Below are 19,224 nucleotides of genomic sequence, written 5' to 3'. Positions count from 1 at the left end.
AGATGATGCGTTCAATATTAATGAAAATGGCCTCAATGATTTAATTGATGAGTGTCATTGTCTTAAATTTGGTACTCCAGGTTAGTCTTGTCTGATCCATCAAGTGACATATCAAGATCATAGTAAATGATAAATCTTTATTTTATTTTATGCATGGATTAGGTGAGTATCACGGCAGATTGTTTCCAAAATGACAATCTCAAATTTGAGAGTTAACATGGTTTATCAAATAGGATTGTGATTTGAATAATATGCTCGGCTTCAAGTGGATGGAAAGTATCATTATGGGGATTAAATATGGAGGGTTTATCACATGGGAAGGGACCTTGCCCTCACTAGCTAGTCGGGCTACATTACTTTCCGAACTAAATGTTATCTCACCCACCGGCCACTCATTCACTTATTTAGATTAAGGCTGTGGCATTTTAGGTGGTCACAAGTGTTTAAAGATTATAAGTGGAATTATTAGATATATCGAAAAGGTCGGGTTGAACATCTTTTAGGTCCGGGAAGCAAAAAGAAGACCTTTAAATTACTAAATTCATATTAAAAAAAATACAATTGATCATTCCAAAGTGGATATGCCATGCTCCTAAGATTATTCAGTATGAGTACAAAACGCGGTGGAGGAGGCTGAGTTGGCCTCCCTCCATGTCGTGCTCCACTCAGGAACGCCACCCACGGCCAAGCGTCGTGGCTAGTCGTCGAGGATGCAACACCGGGCAACGCCAAAATGAGAGGAAGAAATGTAGAATATGACTATTGAACGGTCATAATTTTAAAAAGAAAAATTACTCTTTTTTGCTCTCTATAAATATAAAAACTAATTTCTTTTTTTAAAGACTATTATCTTTTAATCCTTTCAGTAATTTCCAACATATATTTTTTTATTACCTTATGGATTTGTTTGACTCGTCCTCCGAAGATGATGATATGTTCATCACCATGATGTACGAGTATTACATTAATAAGCTACAAGAAGAAAATGAAGCCGACCATTCTACGAAAAAGAAGTGCAAGGTTAAACGAAAATCGCGCGGTTGCACACGAAGGTCTATATCGCGATTACTTAGTGGATAAACGTGTATACAACTCAAATGATTTTAAACGAATGTTTCTTTTGAGTATGAATGTGTTTCTATTGATATTTAATGACTTGGAAAGCAGATATTATTTCTTTCGTATGTATACCTATTAAATATATATTTATACAAAATAAATACATATTTATACAAAATAAATACATATTTATACATATTAAATATATCTTTAGCTATCGTTTTTTCCAAATGAAATATGGTGCTAGAATTAGGCGGGGATTCACGACGTTGCAGAAATGTACTGCAACAATTCGGTTGATGGTTTACGTGGAGTCACCCGATTATGCTGACGAGTATCTAAAAATGTCTTAAAAACTATAAGATAAAGTTTGTATAGATCAACAAAAGGGGTTATTGAAGTATTCGATGATATTTATTTGTGGAAACCTTCGTTGAATGGTGGTCAACAACTGTATGCGGCACATGAAGAGAAACATGGTTTTATCGGTATACTTGGAAGCATTGATAGCATGCACTGAGGGGAGTATGCACATGATGATCATGGAGCACCCTCATTGATATTAGAAGTTGTTGCTTTCCAAGATTTGTGGATTTGGCATACTTATTTCGGGGTTGTGGCATCCAACAATGACCACAATGTTCTTGATCAGTCACTAATATTCAACGATATTTTATCAGTAAAGGCATTTGATGCTCTTTTCATAGTGAATGGAAATGAATATAATTTTGGGCATTACCTTACTAGTGAATATATCGTATGTATTCCATATTTGTGAAGGCATTCCAACACCCACTGGAACGAAGAGACACATTCTGTAAGAAAAGACAAGAAGCAACACATAAGGATATGGAATGTGCTTTTGGATTTCTAAAGTCGAAGTGACACATAGTAGAGCATGCGGTACGTCCATATGAGATAAAAACTTTACGATATTGATATGACATTATTTAACTATATATTTTAGGACATTATCTTCATATATTTGACTTAATTGTTATATTTTGTAGATATATGATACTTAATATGATTTGAAATGTTTAGTTACAGTTAAAATCAGAGCTGGGATGCAAAAGGAGGAGAACGGAGCTGAAAAAGACGAAAAACGACAAATACGCAAAAATGCACTCCGCGCTTTTTTGGAAAATCGAAAAATTAGCATTTTTCCAGATTACGTTTTCATGTACAATATGGATTCCAGTTACCACAACGTGGCAAAGCCATTACCACGCCGTAGTGTCTCTGAAAACTATAAATATATCCGAAAATTAACCCTAATGATATATCTTACATTCCACTTTGTTTTTTGGGAAAATAAACCTCAGAGCTGCGATTTTGAGAGTCTAGAAGGCGGTCGAAGGGCTGTTAAGCTAATGTGGAGCGAAGATCTGAAGGATTCGAGAGTGGATTCATGATGAGAATCTTTCGGTTTGCTTTTCTGATCACGATTAATATTCCAATTGTGTTCCTTTTGTTTTTGCTTTCTGAATTTAGGTGTTATAACCTTTTGCTTTGCGTTTAAGATTAGATGAATCATGATATTTTGGATCAGATTGCTATTTGCATTGTTTATTCTTATTTAATTTATCGTGTCAAGTTTTATTGAAGATCCATATGTGTTAAAGATCATTTTTTATTACCTATTGTTGAGTCTATGTGATTTAAAGATCAATCTAATTATGTTTTCTTGAATCGTAGGTGTTTTATTACCGTAAAATAACTGTGACTAGTTTTTGATCAAAACCTAGGGTTAAGTTAATAAAGCTATGAACTTTATGTGTGTGCATGCTTTAGATATCCAATCTTAGCTTAATTTAATTCTAATAATCTTTAGGATTAATAAAAATCGAATCTTGCATGATACCGATGAAATTAAAAGTCCTTAAAGTCATTAGTATTTGTGTATAGACCAAATACAAAATCAATTTAGGAATCAGTGAATAATGAATAAATGACATTGAACGAAAGTAATTATCCATGGTTTTGAGATGTAATCCATTTTGAACCAAAGTACCTGAAGTGATTCGTTTCCAGTCAGTTTATCTAGTTAATTTATTTATTGATTTGTTTGAAATTTAATAACCCCCTTTTAATGCTTTATTTTATTTAATATAACCTATAATCAAATAGTCTAATGTTAATTCACTACCATTCTGTAACGTCCATAAAAATCATACCAAATTTGAACTTTTTAAAACATTTAAAATCATTAAGTTATTACAATTTGTTTTCAAAATAGTTTAAACATCAGAGTATCCCCAGAATCAAATCATGAAGATATAAGGAGGTGCACGATCACGCCTTCGCCTTCCCGCGATCATCATAACTACCTGAAACATAATCAACAACTGTAAGCCCGAAGCTTAGTGAGTTTTCCCAAAATACCAACGCCATACAGATATAACCATATCATATAAACAAATACGGCATGCATAATGAGCCATCAGTCTGACTGGACCGTCTCACAGGCCTTCAGTCTATCTGGACCGCTCTCCGAGCCTTCGGCACGTCTGGACCGCCTCTCAGGGCCTTCAGCCTATCCGGACTGCTCGTCGGGCCTTCAGCATGACTAGTATGCCCTAACCGGGTCTGCAGTCTATCCAGTCCGCCCTGTGTATGTTGGCCTAAGCACAAAGCATGTCCGCCTCAACCCAACCCCCCCCCCCCCCCAAATCAAACAAACATGTGCAGATAAATATCATATGCTAGATAGCATGTATAGATAATCATACGGATCTAACAAATCACTAACATGGCAACCATCCTATAACCAGGATACAGATCTAACCGATCAATAACATATCAACCATCCTATAACCAGGATACCGATCTAACCGATCAATAACATAGCAACCATCCTATAACCAGGATACTGATCTAACAGATCACTAACATGGCAACCATCCTATAACCAGGATACAAATCATAAAGGTCCGACCTTGGTGCCTTAGACCCTGTTGATATAGTGAGAAGAACTTACATCACGATGTCGAACTGTAATGATAAAATCAAACTCCCGAATCACTATCACGAACTCAACCACCTATAACCACCATAGGACCAAGTCCATCAGAATCCCAAATTACCAAAATACCCTCAAAAGTCTAACTGGTCAACCCTTGGTCAAAGTCAACAATCCATGTTGACCCGACTCGTCGAGTGCAACTAGCAACTCGTCGAGTTCCTTAAGAACTCAGAAATCATCAAAACCCTAATTGACTCGCCGAGTCTCCAACCAACTCTTCGAGTCCATGCGTGTCCAAATGTCGGGGAAAACCCTGACTGGCTCGTCGAGTCTTCTTACTGACTCGCCGAGTTCATGCAGAAACCAATAACGGATAATCTTCATCGGACTCGTCGATTCGGCTATGCGACTCGTCGAGTCTCTTCAGTCCATTCCTTATCCAGACGTTTTTAAGCTACCACAAAGCTCCATATTGCAGATCCAACCTCCCAGGGGATGGTTTCCATGTAAAGTTGCAAACCTTACGTACATGAATGGTCCTAAATGCCAAAACCAAGCTAAAGGAAATGTTTAACCCATAGAGAAAGGCCCAAGCTTGCTAAATCAGATAACTTTATGGCTATAGGGACTTAGATAAGTCCAAATCTGAAGTTACAACTTCAGATCATGACCAATACCTGAAATGGTTCACATACATGCCAAAATGGCCTAAAACTTAATCATGGAGAGATCTAGCTAGAGGGAAGTCAAGGTAATGACTTGTTACCTTCAAAATGATGCCAATATGAAGTAGAGTCTGATCGACAAGCTTCTCTTTGCTCCAAGATCCTTAGCCTTCAAGCCTTCTTCACAAAATGCACCAAAAGCACTCTTTAATCATCACGAACACTCAAGAACAAGGTCTAGACTTTTTAGGGTTTCTACTGGCCGTCAAGAGGTGGTAAGGGGCTGGAGGAAAGGACTTAAGGTCCTTTAAATAGGGTGCAAACCCTAAAAATTAGAGTTTCATTTTCCAGCTTCTACTCGTCGAGTCGGAGTCCTCCGACTCGTCGAGTAGATCTCATAAAACACGCGGGCTGACTAATCTCTACACGACGAGTTGGGGCCTCCAACTCGTCGAGTAAGCTTTATTAATTGCTTGAAATCCTCCAAAATATCATTCTCGGAAATCGGGATGTTACAACTCTCTCCCACTTGAACTAGGCTTCGTCCTCGAAGCCTGCTGTAGTGGAAAAATACGGATAATGCTTTTGCATTCCAGACTCCGGCTCCCAAACCTACTCGGATCCCTTCCGATGCTGCCACTTGTACCTTTACCAAAGGTACCTCCTTGCTACGCAGAACCTTACCTCTTGTTCCAAGACGGCCACTGGCCTCTTAGACGTAGTTCAGGCGCTCATCGTCTTGAAAATCACCCGACACGCACTTTCATAACTGCAAGACATATGAAGTGCTATGAATCTGACTGAGCTCCTCCGGAAGACCCAGTCGATATGCTGCCAGACCAACCTTGACAAAACCCGAAATGGCCCGATATATCGGGAACCCGAATCCCTTTCTTCCTTAAGCGGATCACATCTTGAAAACCTGTTTTCCTTCCCAGGACACATTCATGGATCATGCGCGACTGCCGATAATCCTCTGTTGGAGAAGAGATTATATATTCTTTCAAGGGAACTCATTCAATGAACGAATTTTCAGAGATATCATGGCTACAGGAGGCAAACTAGGAGAAGAACCCTTATTGTGCTGACAGGATAATGCTTCCTTCAGCTCCCAAATCTACATACAGTAACAGTCAACTGCTAACGCATCACCACAACACCTATGCCTGGCCCGATCAGCCTCTGGCTGGAAGATCAATATGTCGAATCCAATCAACTACCAGATTGAAATACTCAGGGTTTGTCGGCCTACCGCCTCAACACTACCGCTCATCTTGGCCCTTGTGCCTACGACTTATAGTCGGCCCACACCGGGTATCTTGGCCTACTGCATCGAAAAGGACCGCATGAACCCTCCCAACACAATGTGTTGCCATAGACAATCGAGAGAAAGATCTAACCCGGTTCTCAGAACCTGACAGACAGGAACGCTCTAACCCAGCAACCCTCATCTTCCTGTTGACGACATTATACCTTTCTCCTATAACTCGCGATTCACCCCGCGAACCCAAAGTTTCCCACATTTACCTTACTGACCTCCAGAGTGCATGCCTCATACGAATACACTTGCGATCCCCAATGCAAGTTTCCACTATAAGCCATCCCGAGATAGCCGTCCATGAATCCACCCCAAGTTTCTGACTGAAACTACCACACTCATGCAGAGAAGACCCGCAAACAGGTCAATAGCGAACCTTTCACAATCCGAATCCATATGATACACAAAACCTTAGTATAACCTCTGACTCTTTACCATGTCGTTACTAATCTCGACGAAATAAGATGATCAACCAAGAACTTCCACATTACATCCGCCCCCTAACAACAGCTTGCGAACTGTCACACCCCCGGACCAGACTGCGGAAACGTCCGGAGGCGGGTGACTTCATTGTGCAGTATCATAACAATTGAATATAAATGAAACAGAGCAATCCAAACATCATACATTGAGATAACAAACTTACATTGTTTACATATTGCATTTGTTCTTCGAGTTACACAAAAGGGACATAAGTAGAAAATTCCAAGCTACAGCTAAATAGTCCTGCATCCGCGACCCTCGTTACCTGCTTACTAGATCCCTAAGAATACAAGTCGTTGTGAAAGGCGTCAACTAAAAAGTTGGTGAGTTCATAAGAATTTTTTTATAAAATCGTTTACACTTGTTTAGAATCGTTCTTATTGTACTTTCAGAAAATCCGATATTTTCTATGAAATCGTTTGAAGTCTTGCCTTGAAAATCATGGATATATGTGTGCATGTCATTACTTTTATTCATCCTTATAAGGAGTGATTTTGAAAAGTTGTGTGATTTGTAAAAGCGAGCTGTGTACGAGAATAGTTTTTTTGAACAGTAATAGTCAACCGTTTCCAGAAAAATCCCTTATTTTCAAAAAGAGAATATGGTTGAAAATCTTGTTCCTCTTATCGAGTAAAATTGAGTGTGCATTCTAGTTTATCGTTATCGAAATCGTAGAACATCGTTTTCTCCAGAAAATCCTATATTTTCTGCTATAAAATATTCGTAAGTTCTAGTTCCAACTATGTATATGTGTGGGTTAGTTTATCGTTTTCAAAATTGTTTACAAACGTTTTCCATAGGGTCCTATGCTTTTTAATTTGTAAAATAGCAGTATTACGACTCTATGCTTGTTAGGAGAAAGAATCAACATGGCAATTGTGGACGTTCTACGCTATGAAAAAGGACAGTCAACGTAACAAATGCGGACCATCACTTATCACGTATAGGACGGTCGACACAACGTGCCAAAATTTATTTATGAGGTTTTTCCTTACATAAATTTCTAGTTAATATAACATATTCTAGTGAGTCGTTATAACCATACTAATCTGACGGAGTGCCTGTTTTGGCGTTTCTCAGGCGCCCTCGGTTTGGAAAAAGACATTTGTCACCCTAGACTGGCCTATCTAGCTGTAGCGAACAACGAAGGTGCGGGGTGTCAACCCCGTATAGATCTATACACAAATTCCCGCTCTCCCTCCAGGAGACTCTGGCTATAACTCCCTACATGACTTTAGACGTACACTAATATTTTTATATTTAGGTACTTTTGAGATTTGTCTGACTAGAATATGAACAACCTTTTGAGCAATCGTTAGAGATCCATTATTTGTTAGATAAATAATGAAATTCATACTTACTGAATAAAAATATCGTTCTCGTTCCATGTCGTTGATTGTGCTCGTTAACTAGGTGCTCGTGTTCGTTCCTTTTCGTTTATTGAAAAATAAGTCATTTTAGTTAAGAGAAAAAGTGTCAAGTTATAATTTGTATAAATTTATAACTGCCGGTTATGACACGCATTTTCTGTTTTATGACATATAGAACATTACGTATGTTGTTGGAGGTTTTACGACAGTAGTTTATGACATGCAAATATTTCTGTCATAAAGGCTCTATTTGTGTATTTTCTTGACGCAAACTTTTATATTGAATATTTATAAAATACTCCCTGATAGTTTGCAAATAGTCACAAAGTTCCCATTTTCGAAAATTACTAGAAATAGTGTCAACTTATCAAGGTCCCTTTTTTATAAGTTTTATCTCTAGACATGAAAGCATGGATAAAGGGGTTAAGTTGGACACACCCAATAGTTGGGAGGCTCTTTTGTACACAAAGTATCCACTGTTCTTTATGAAGTTGTGAAATCTTACGTTCATGAGAATATTACTAAAATAATAATTTAATAATATTTCACACACACATACAAACATACGTATACATGCAATTAATCAAGTATTTAGGCAAGATTTGACTTCTACTCTCCCCCAAAAACAATAAAAACTTGGAAAAAGGTGGGGTATGAAGCTCACCTTGAGTTGGTTGAGGAGTTGTTTGGAGTTATGGAGTGAAGATCTCAAGCTTAAACTTTTGGCTGAGATGAGGAACTTCTCTGGGAAGAATGTTATCCTAAGGTTGATTATCACATATTATTATGAATAAAATAATATGGATTCATCTTGAAAATTATGTAAAATCTTAGATGAGTGGAGAACTTACTTTAGAAAAACTCCAGGGAAGATTTGAGAAATTTTGCTTCCAGCAAGATCCTTGTTCTTGCCCTTAGGATAAGCTTTTGAGAGGAAATGAGAGGAGTGAGAGGAAATGGATAGCCCAATCTTTCTTCTACTGTCGTTGTTTTAGGAGTTTAAGAAAAAGGGAGGGAATCTTTGGTGCATGGGGATCCGATGGTCCAAGCTTTGTTATTTGGTGGGTAAAGCATGGGATACTGTGATTTGCATGGGGAATGAGAATTTCATCAAATCACAAGGTCAACCTCTTTGTCCTTATCTTGATTTAGGATAAGATCTTCCTAAATCCCAAACATTTATTTTATATAAATATGATTTAAATAATTAAATTTGGCATAAAATAGAGGTTTTAGGGGTCTCAGATATGAAAAATATGAGTTTTGTATGATTCCCGACGTCAAAATGCCTTAAAATGATGAAAAGGTCCGAAAATGACAAAAGTCCGGAGTGGGGGCTGATTCCTGCGAGGGTCCGAAGCAGTTTTCCAAATTTCCGGAGCATTTCTCAAAGTTCCAGAGTCAACAGGAGAGTTCCGGAGTGGAGTCTCGGCTTCCGAAGGTGCATGCGAGATCCCGAGGTCCGGACCGGAGGCTTCCGAAGCTGACTTGGATTTTTCCGAAGCGGGGCTAACCTTCCGGATGAGAGGCTTATTCCGGAGTCACCCTTCCGGCTTGCGAGATTGTCCGAATCAACATGGGCATTTCAGATCCATCAGAAGCATCCGAAATAGGGAGGGGTTCCGGCCCAAGAGGATTCCGGACCAGGAGGGTTCCGGACCAAGAGGGTTCCGGCCAAGAGGTTCAGGACTAAGAGGGTTCTGGACCAAGAGGGTTCCGGACCAAGAGGTTCAGGACCAAGAGGGTTTCGGACCAAGAGGGTCCTTTTGGGTTTCCTCTTCCGGTTTTGAGCTGTTTTCGACTGAGGAAGGTACTTAGAGAGATTTGAGAGAGATTTGAGATACATGGAGAGATTTCACATACTTGGAGAGATTTGGGAGAGATTTCACATACTTGGAGAGATTTGGGAGAGATTCGATATACTTGGAGAGATTTCACATACTTAGAGAGATTTGGAAGAGATTTCACATACTTGGAGAGATTTGGGAGATATTTCACATTCTTGGAGAAATTTTGGAGAGATTCGATATACTTGGAGAGATTTCACATACTTGGAGAGATTTCACATACTTGGAGAGATTTGGGAGAGATTTCACATACTTGGAGAGATTTGGGAGAGATTTTACATACTTGGAGAGATTTGCATTCTAACTCTACATGGCTCATTAGGAACTCATATTGTACACTTAGAAGTGTTAGCACAAGTCTCACAATAGTCCTTGCTTACTTGAGGACGAAATTTCCTAGCCAAAAAGGCTAGTTGTGATATCATCCCCTCGTTAGAGGGAATTTCGTCCAGAAATTCTTTCGAAAGGTAAGGTCATGATTACGGGAATAGGTGAAGGTACTTTTGATTTATCTAGACTTCGCGTTCCCAAGTGAATTCCGGCTCACGTCTAGCGTTCTCTCGAACCTTCACATTCGGGATGCGACTTTGTTTTGTGTTCTTAACTTTCCCGTTCATTGTCTTGATAGGCTGATCAATGATTAGGAGGTTCTAGTTCACCTTAGTCTTGTTTATTGGGACTGGGAGGGTTGTCCGATAGATACTTTCTAGGTTCGATACATGGAATACATGGTGTGCGTTACTAAACTTGGAGGGTAATTGGAGTTTGTAGGCTACCGGGCCGATCCGTGTGAGGATCTCGAAGGGTCTGGTGCATCGGGAATTTAGTTTACTTTTCCTTTTTGACTCGAGTCACTCTTCCCAGAGGGGAGTTCTTAAATAGTACCCCGATCTCCTTCCTGGGATTTCAAGATTTTAAGATGTTATCTGCATAGTTCCTTTGTCGGTGTTACGATGCTTGAGGCCGTGTTTGGGTTTGGACTATCCTTTTCGTGGTTTCTCGAATAACCTCGGGTCTAGTGAGTGTGCTATTGGGCGTTTGTCATCTTGTCGACTGGGTATCTCCCATCTCAGCCTAACAGAGGATGATCTGCACCTCTGGCCACATAGGGCCCTAAGGGGTGCAACTTCTATGCTCGAGTGGTAGTTGTTGTTATATGAATACTCGATTAGAAGCAAGTGGGTATCTCAAACCTTGTCAATATACATTTCACATGCTTCTCTTCAGGATGTGGGTTCTTGTTTACCTTGACCTCGTCAGGTGGGATTTCTAGAGTTTCGGTGGTCTGACACTTGTGAGTGCTGAACACATTGTGTTAGAACAAAGTTCTAGTAGGATCGATTGATTCTAAGCAGAAAAGCAATAAATAACATAATAAAGAACACATGAATGGTTTAACTGATGTCGATGATTAAGCTTTAACACCTCAGAAGAGCTCGATTAAGAACTTCGACTGTAGAGGTGTTTAGGGTTACAAAGCAATAATAATAATAATGACGACTGTCTCTAAGGCATACATGCATGCACTATAAATAGCTTAACCCTAATCAATAATCACGGATGGACAGGCCCAATCCGGATATACAAAAACAAAGCCCATGACACAACACAAAATACCCAACAATCTCCCCCTTTGCGTCAATGGAGCCGAGAGCTCAATTTGGTTGAGCTATAGAAGACTTCTTGATGGTCTTGAACACCTTCGGTATAATGGCCAGTAGAGTATGACGAAAAGTAATATACCACCGAAGCATGTTAGTGAAGTTCTTCTTGTCTGACTCATTGTTGTGCTTGCACCGATGGATAATATTGATTATGTGCTCCAAGCAGTCCGTTGAGAACAGATGCTTATCAACAAGAGCAAAAAGAAATATGTTAGCTTCACTTCTTGTGAACATCAGTGTGAGATGTGTAGAATCCATTTGACCCAGCTTCATCTTGTTCACATCTCCAGGCTTTACAGTTGGCTTCACAGTTGGTTTCTTCTTCAAAACACTAGCAATCTCCTGATCCATTGTAGCAACTTCATGGACATAGGAAGCCAACATCCTCTTCAGATGATCTAGGATCGGCTCATACTCCTTCGCATTAGTGAGAAAAATGTTGTACAATAAGATCCAATCATGAGGATTTAAGTTAGGAAGATCTGCCAGGGAAATTATAGAAACCGAGTTGTCTGAACCTCGGGTTATCTTGAAATTAACATTAACAAATTTCCCTGCAGGCGAAGGTTTCAGTACCTTGACTGTTGTAATCTTCTGTGCACTCCAAGTCAGATACTACGGCTGACCGAACTTGAGATAAAAATCAATAAGTTCACGATCAACTTCAGGCTGAGGTGAGGGAACTTGAACTGTTGAATCAAAATAGTGAAAAGTAAATGCCTTTCGTGTTATAGGCATATCAAACTGTGAGTCCCTCGTATTCTCACAATCAAACGAAGCTACAGGTTCCAGCCAGAACGTGCTTGGAAACTCTATCGCTTCTTTGATCAGTGTTTCCCTAGTCCAAAGAGGAAACAAAGCCTTTTTGCAAATTAGGGCATCATGCTCTTCCTTCTTCTTTCGCTCCCTCTCTTCTTCTTCTTTTGCAACTCGAAGGTTTTCATCTAACTCCTGATCCCTTTTCTTCCGTTTCAGGGCATCAACAATAGTTTCTTGATCTTCATCACTATCATCAGCAAGACCTTTCTTTTTTTCTTGATTACCAGAACCCGAAGCTTTATCCTTCAGTTCTGTTTTGACAGTGACCTTCTGTTTAATAGGAGTAGTTTTCTGAGCACCTTCTCCCCCTTGTTTCGGAGTAACCAATCGCTCCGTAACACCCTTCATTTCACGTAGAAGTTCAATTGCAGGAAGAAGCTTGGAGGTCAGGTGATTCCGAATTGTCAGTGTAAGAATTAGATCATGAGCATGAAGAACATTGTGCAACATATTAAGAACGTCACCAGCACAACTTCGAAAAACGGCACGCTCAGTTTTCAACAAAGAAATTTCCCGATCGGCTTGAGCCAGTTGAACCTTCTGGACTTCAACGTTAGTGGTTTGACGAGCAAGATATTCCATCAATTTGTTCTCCTTTGCTAAATCAGCATGGAGCTTTTCAAGACGAGAATTCACTGAGCTAAGAAGAGAAGTGTTCTCAGCTTGAATCGCAGAACGAACAGTCTCGAATTTGGCTTGCTCCCATTGAAGTGACTTTGAGAGAGAGTCAACCGATGCATTCACCTTAGCTGCATTCGCATCAGCATGACCCTTAAGGGATTCAAGAAAGATCTGGGAATTGTGAATGAGTTCCTCAACATCGGTTGTAGCCTTCCGGCATGAAGATGTGGATGCTTCAACCACCTTCGTTGATTTATCAATTGCTCCTGTATACTGTTCAAAAGCAGTGTCCAAGAAAGCCTTCAGCACAACATCATTGTACTTCGAAGAAGAGGCGAGCAATCGATCAAGCTTATCATCGAGACTCTGCACTTGTTGTTTGGTTACCGGAGCCTCTTCATCTTCATCAGTGGGAAGTCTATAAGGACTGTAATAGGTTGAGTCAAACTCAAAATTGTCACCACCGAGAGTAGGAGCAGAATCAGTTGAGGGTGAGGGTGAAAGAGGTTTGGATGTAACAGGGGTTTCGGTTTCAGTATTAACCCCCGTATCAGATACGTTGACGTTTACTGGAGGTTCGGTTGTAGTGGTGGAGATAGGGGTAGTTATAGTAGCTGCTTGTAAAAAAATGGGAGGTGGTAAAGGAGTTGTAGAGATTGGTATTGTACTAACTGGTGGTGGTGGTGGAATAGTAGTGGTAGGTTGAGTTGTAGGAATTAGAGGAATTGGAGCAACCGAAACTGGAACAGTAGTCTTCGGTGGAGATGAAGGAGGAGGTGTAATTTTGTCATTGAGTTGTTCAGTAGGAGTTGGAGAACGAGGAGGTGTATTACCTCTTAGTGAACCGCCATGCTGAACTTCTTCTTCCTCATCAGCCGATTGCTCCTTATCATGTTCTGAACTTGAAGGGGTAGGACTCTTTGATTTCCTTGCCATTTTCTTGATTTTCTTTGGAGTCGAAGAATCATCCTTTTCAGCCTTTCGCTTTTTGGACTTGACAGGCTTAGAAGAAGGACCTTCGGTTTCCACCTTCTTGGTATCTGCCCTCTTCCCTCGCTTTGCTGGATTTTCCACAGCATCTAAGGCAGCCTGATGTTCAGGAGTCAGTTCTCTTGGGCCCTTGGGAGTAAGCTTCCGGTAGTCAGCCATCACATGACTTTCGCTCGACATACACCTGTACATTGTTTCAGGTATCGAACCAATGTGAGAAAACTTGGTGGCATCTGAGAAGATAATCTTCTTTCTATGAAAAGTAGCCACAGAGGAGAGCATTGCATCTTTCATAATTGGAATCTGTAAGTTGTCAATGGCCCGTCGGGTGATGATGGTCCAGAAACGACCACAGGAAATCTCTGAATGTCTTGTTGATGAGTTGAGACTTTGCACCAGTTGTGACCAAATAATAGAGCCATAATCCAGGTTTATCCCATTGTAGAGACCATAGAGAATGGTCAAAAAACCCTTACTCATACCATCTGACCCTGCTACCCGTTCCGCCAAACCCTTGTTGATAAGAGTAAGTAACCCATTCCATTACTGTGGTAAACAGGACTTCTTAACCTTTGTCACTGTTGTAAGGACATCAGTATACCCCATCTCATAAAGCATCATAAACAACTGGGTTGTGGTGATGAAATCAGGAGAGATGACAGAAGCATCGACGGCAAGCCTTAACAGGGAACATAATCGGCCTTTCGAAATAGATGCCTTGTGAGTGAAGATTTGAAAATAGATCCTGTCCTTGTTCTTGTCGTAAGACGCAGTAGTGTACACTTGTGACAGCAGAGACATGGGAACAGATTCCACCTGCATAAGAGCGATAACCAGTGGGGAGTACTTGAGACATTCGACAACGTGGAGCATGTACAAATCATGCAGAAAGGGGTTTAGTTGAATGATCAGGTTCTGATTAGGTTTGATCACAAGCAATGACGACGAAGCAGTTTGTTCTTGAAGAGATGATGATTCCTCCATTGTTGATGTAAGGAAGAAGATGAACAGTTAAAGATCGCCTGTTGTATTTGAGAGAGTTTGAAGAAGGTAAGAGGGTACAATAGGTGCGAGAAACCTTTTATATACCGTTGCCAGGAGAGAGAAAGAATCTCCGTGATGATGATACGATCACTGAAACGTCGCCTGAAAAAGTGCGATTTGACAGCTTGGTTTCCCCAGATAGACGTCATCAAGCGTGGGTTTAGGAACCGTTCCAAATTCACGCGCCCAATATGAATGATTATCCGATGACGTGATTCAAAATCTTATCCACATATCGTCTTTTCAAATTCACTTTCGCTCCATATGTCAAAAAAACCACTTTCGCTCCAAAAAAAACTTTAAACGAGCCATAAGGAACATCAAACAGAATTTTGGAAAGTCACAAAGAATTTTCGTGTAAGAGTGTGCCAAAAATAAAGAAATAAAGCAAAATGTGTATAGGATGTGAGTGATGTCTTTAATAAGACATGAAGCAAATGATTCCGGGTAAGAATCTCTTCCTTCAAAGTCAAGAGAGACTTGAAGTGCTTGTGTGGTTCCCCGAGAAAATACGATCGAGTGTTTGTAAAGAAACACCGAAAGGCTTCTTTTCAAATAATAGGTCTAAAGGGTGGCTTATCTTCAACCGAACATCGATACTTAACAGAAGACCGAAAGTTGGAGGAAGTACTTGTGAGACCGATGTGGTCTGTTGAACAAGTAGGTTGGATATAATTTGTTGTGACTAATGATGTTATAAATATTTCATAAACAAAAACCAAACTAAATCCTTTTGGGAAGAAATGCCTTGGTGTTAGACAATTTCATAAAGACCACTAAAAAAAATGAGATTTCGTTAGGTAACAAGTGAGATCTTGAATATAAATATTCACCGTCAATTCGTTATTGGTGTTAGATTTTGGGTCTCACTTAGCACGTGGTGTACGCATCTAAGATCATAAACACAGATTTTGTGTAACCATAAACCTCAGTGGTAATATCTGAGAGTCTCAAGGGTTACCTTGGTGAAACGAAAGTCTATGGAGAATGTAGAGGAGATGGTTAAGGAACCGAAAGTACCCATGCTATATAAAAGTGACAAAGCAGAAAACTCTTAACTCATTTGAAAAGAGTAAGGTAGCTCATGACTTGAGTGAATTTAGCAGCCTGATTGGGAAGAAACGATAGGTATAGATCGAATCATTAAGGCCTTACTCATAGTCTTAGAGGCTTCGGTCTACATGCAGCAACGTGCTTCTAGGGACACTTAACTAGTTCAAATTAAAATGGTTGTACCTGCCCTAGCTCCAATTTATGTAGCAACAATGTACTTGGTACCTAGTAAAGAGAATAAACAAAGACAAACAAACCACACACACAAACAAAACAAACAAAAAAAAAACAGAAGATAATAAAGAGACAAATAAAAGATAAAACCTTTTGGAATTTTGAATTTTCTGAAAAATAATAAAAACAAAATATTTTTGGATTTTTGAAGTTTCTGAAAAATAAAAAAACAAAAAAAAATATTTTTGGATTTTGAAGTTTTCTGAAAAATAATAAAAACAAAATATTTTTGGATTTTTGAAGTTTCTGCAAAATAAAAAACCAAAAAAAATATTTTTGGATTTTCAAGTTTTCTGAAAAATAATAAAAACAGAAAAAGAAACAAGAATAAACGAAATTAATGTTTAAAAACTCTAGGAATAAAGATAAAAGAGAAAACATAGCAAGAAAAAGATTTAAAAGAGAGTTTACAAAGTATACAGCCGAAATCAAACCTTAAAAGAATGAAGCGAAATAAGCCGAGCGATCGGATCATTTCGGTTCCCTAAAATTCCGGAGTCGAAATAGACCGAGCGTTGGGTTCATTTCGGTTCCCTAAAATTCTGGAGCTGAAATAGACCGAGCGTTCGGTTCATTTCGGTTCCCGAAAATTATGGAGCCGAAATAGACCGAGCGTTCGGTTCATTTCGGTTCCCGAAAAATACGGAACCGAAATAGACCGAGCGTTCGCTCTATTTCGCTTGTCTAATTTTTTTTAGAAAGAGGTTTGAGGGTTCGGTACCGACTCTGCTTCCATCATTCCCAAACCTTGTAAAATTTTATTGAAGCTTGCTTCTGGTAAGGCTTTAGTGAAGATGTCAGCTAGTTGATCAGAGGACCGAACGAAATGAACTTCCACGTTTCCATCTTCAACATGGTCCTTGATGAAATGGTATCTTAGTGCAATATGCTTTGTCTTTGAGTGTTGCACTGGATTGTGACATATTCTTATCGCGCTCTCAGAGTCACAATAGAGAGGTATTTTCTTCATACTCAGTCCGTAGTCTCTTAGTTGGCTTTGTATCCAGATCACTTGTAAGGTACAGGATGCTGCAACTATGTACTCAGCTTCGGCTGTTGAAAGAGACACACAAGTTTGCTTCTTGGACTGCCAGCTAACAAGTTTACCATCAAGGAATTAGCATCCTCCAGTTGTGCTCTTTTGGTCCAGACTGCATCCTCCAAGATCGGCGTCAGAAAAGGCTTGAACAAAGAATCCGGATCTAGCATGGTACCAAAGACCGAGAGAAAAGGTTCGCTTCAGATAACGGAAAATATTTTTCACTGCCACCTTGTGAGGTTCTCTTGGATTTGCTTGAAACCTGGCACAATAACAAACAGAGAACATAATGTCTGGTCTACTAGCTGTTGAATACATAAGAGACCCTATCATTTGACGATAGAGTGTTACGTCAACAACAGGTTTTTCTAGAGATGGTGTTAACTTTGTGCCAAACGCCATGGGAACCTTCACCTTCGAATCTCCCGTTATACCGAACTTCTCCAGCAAGTTCTTCGTGTAGGCCTCCTGGTTGATAAAAATGCCTTCTGGTCCCTGTCTTATATTCAATCCAAGGAAAAAGTTAATTGGACCCATTGCACTCATTTCAAACTTAGTCTCCATCAACTTCCTGAATTCAGCCGTTAAGCTAGGATTCGTGGAGCCGAAGATGATGTCATCGACATAAATCTGAACTATCATTAGATGTTCTCCTTCTTTCTTTCGAAAGAAGGTTGGGTCAACCGAACCTTGCTTGAATTTCGACATTTTAAGAAAGCGAGTTAACGTTTCATACCAGGCCCTTGGTGCTTGCTTCAGACCATATACAACTTTATCCAACACATAGCAGTGATCAGGGTATTTCTCGTTCACGAACCCAGGTGGTTGCTCAACATACACCGTTTCTTCTAGTTCTCCATTTAAGAAAGCACATTTCACATCCATCTGGAAAACATCGAAGTTTTTATGTGCAGCATATGCCAGAAAGATTCTAACTGATTCCAACCTTGGTACTGGAGCGAAGGTCTCCCCATAGTCTATCCCTTCTTCTTGGCAATATCCCTTCACCACCAGCCGAGGCTTATTGCGAATGACGTTGCCCTCTTTATCTAACTTATTCCTGAAGACCCATTTAAGCCGACCATAGAAGCATCTTTTGGAGTGGGAATCAGCCTCTAAACTCGATTACGTTCAAACTCATGGAGTTCATCTTGCATTGCTTGTACCCAATCTGCGTGATCAAGTGCAGCATTAACCGTCTTCGGTTCGATTTTCGAGATAAACGAATTAAACATGCAGAATTCAACATGAGAGAATAAGGCAGTTTGTTTCGCTTTTAATTGAGAACGAGTGAGAACTCGCTCAGATGATTCACCAATTATTTGTGTTTTGGGATGATCCTTAGTCCATTTCGTTAGAGGAGGGTAATTAGGGTCATAGATAGGATCCAACTCTGCATTTACCTCTTCTTCAAATTCTGATTGATCACCTTCGTCATTTGTATTCTCATTCTCCCCCTCAAATGGCGAAGCGTATCCCATGTCAGGTTCAGGATTCTCCCCCTCGGTTGGAGTTAGATTCTCCCCCTCGATTGGACTATCATGGGTTGGGGTTGGAGTTGGAGTTGGATTCTCCCCCTCGAAAGGCAAATCGGTTGTTTTTGGTACAAATGAACTCTCCCCCTTGAACGTTGATCTGTTGTTTGGAGGGTCAGTGGAGGGTTGACCACCAGTCGGTTTAGGAGGTTCATTTTCCATATCTTTTGTAGCTTCATCGATGATCTTTTTCATATTGTCGATTTTGTTGTCTGCTGCTTTCGCCTCTGAGTGTATAGCCTTTTCTGGTTCATCAAATAGCCTTATGTACTCTTCAAACAAGTTGGAAATGGGAACCGAGACTTGTCCTGATTCTGGAAATATTTCCCCCATGGTACTTTTGCTTGTTTGAAATTTCTTCATGTAGTTGTCATCAAAGGGTACATAGTAGGTTTCTTAAATACGCTTGGAGTGTTTATTCAAAACCCTATATGCCTTTGAAGTGAGTGAATAACCAAGAAAAATTCCCTCATCGGTTCTCTTTGGAGTTTAAAATGAAGCATCTTGAACCGAACACG

This window comes from Lactuca virosa, chromosome 4 (genome assembly GCF_052849685.1).
Source record: "Lactuca virosa cultivar CGN04683 chromosome 4, Lactuca_virosa_CGN04683_v6, whole genome shotgun sequence".
In the NCBI taxonomy this organism is placed as follows: Eukaryota; Viridiplantae; Streptophyta; class Magnoliopsida; order Asterales; family Asteraceae; genus Lactuca; species Lactuca virosa.
Note: the sequence above shows the minus strand (reverse complement) of the source record.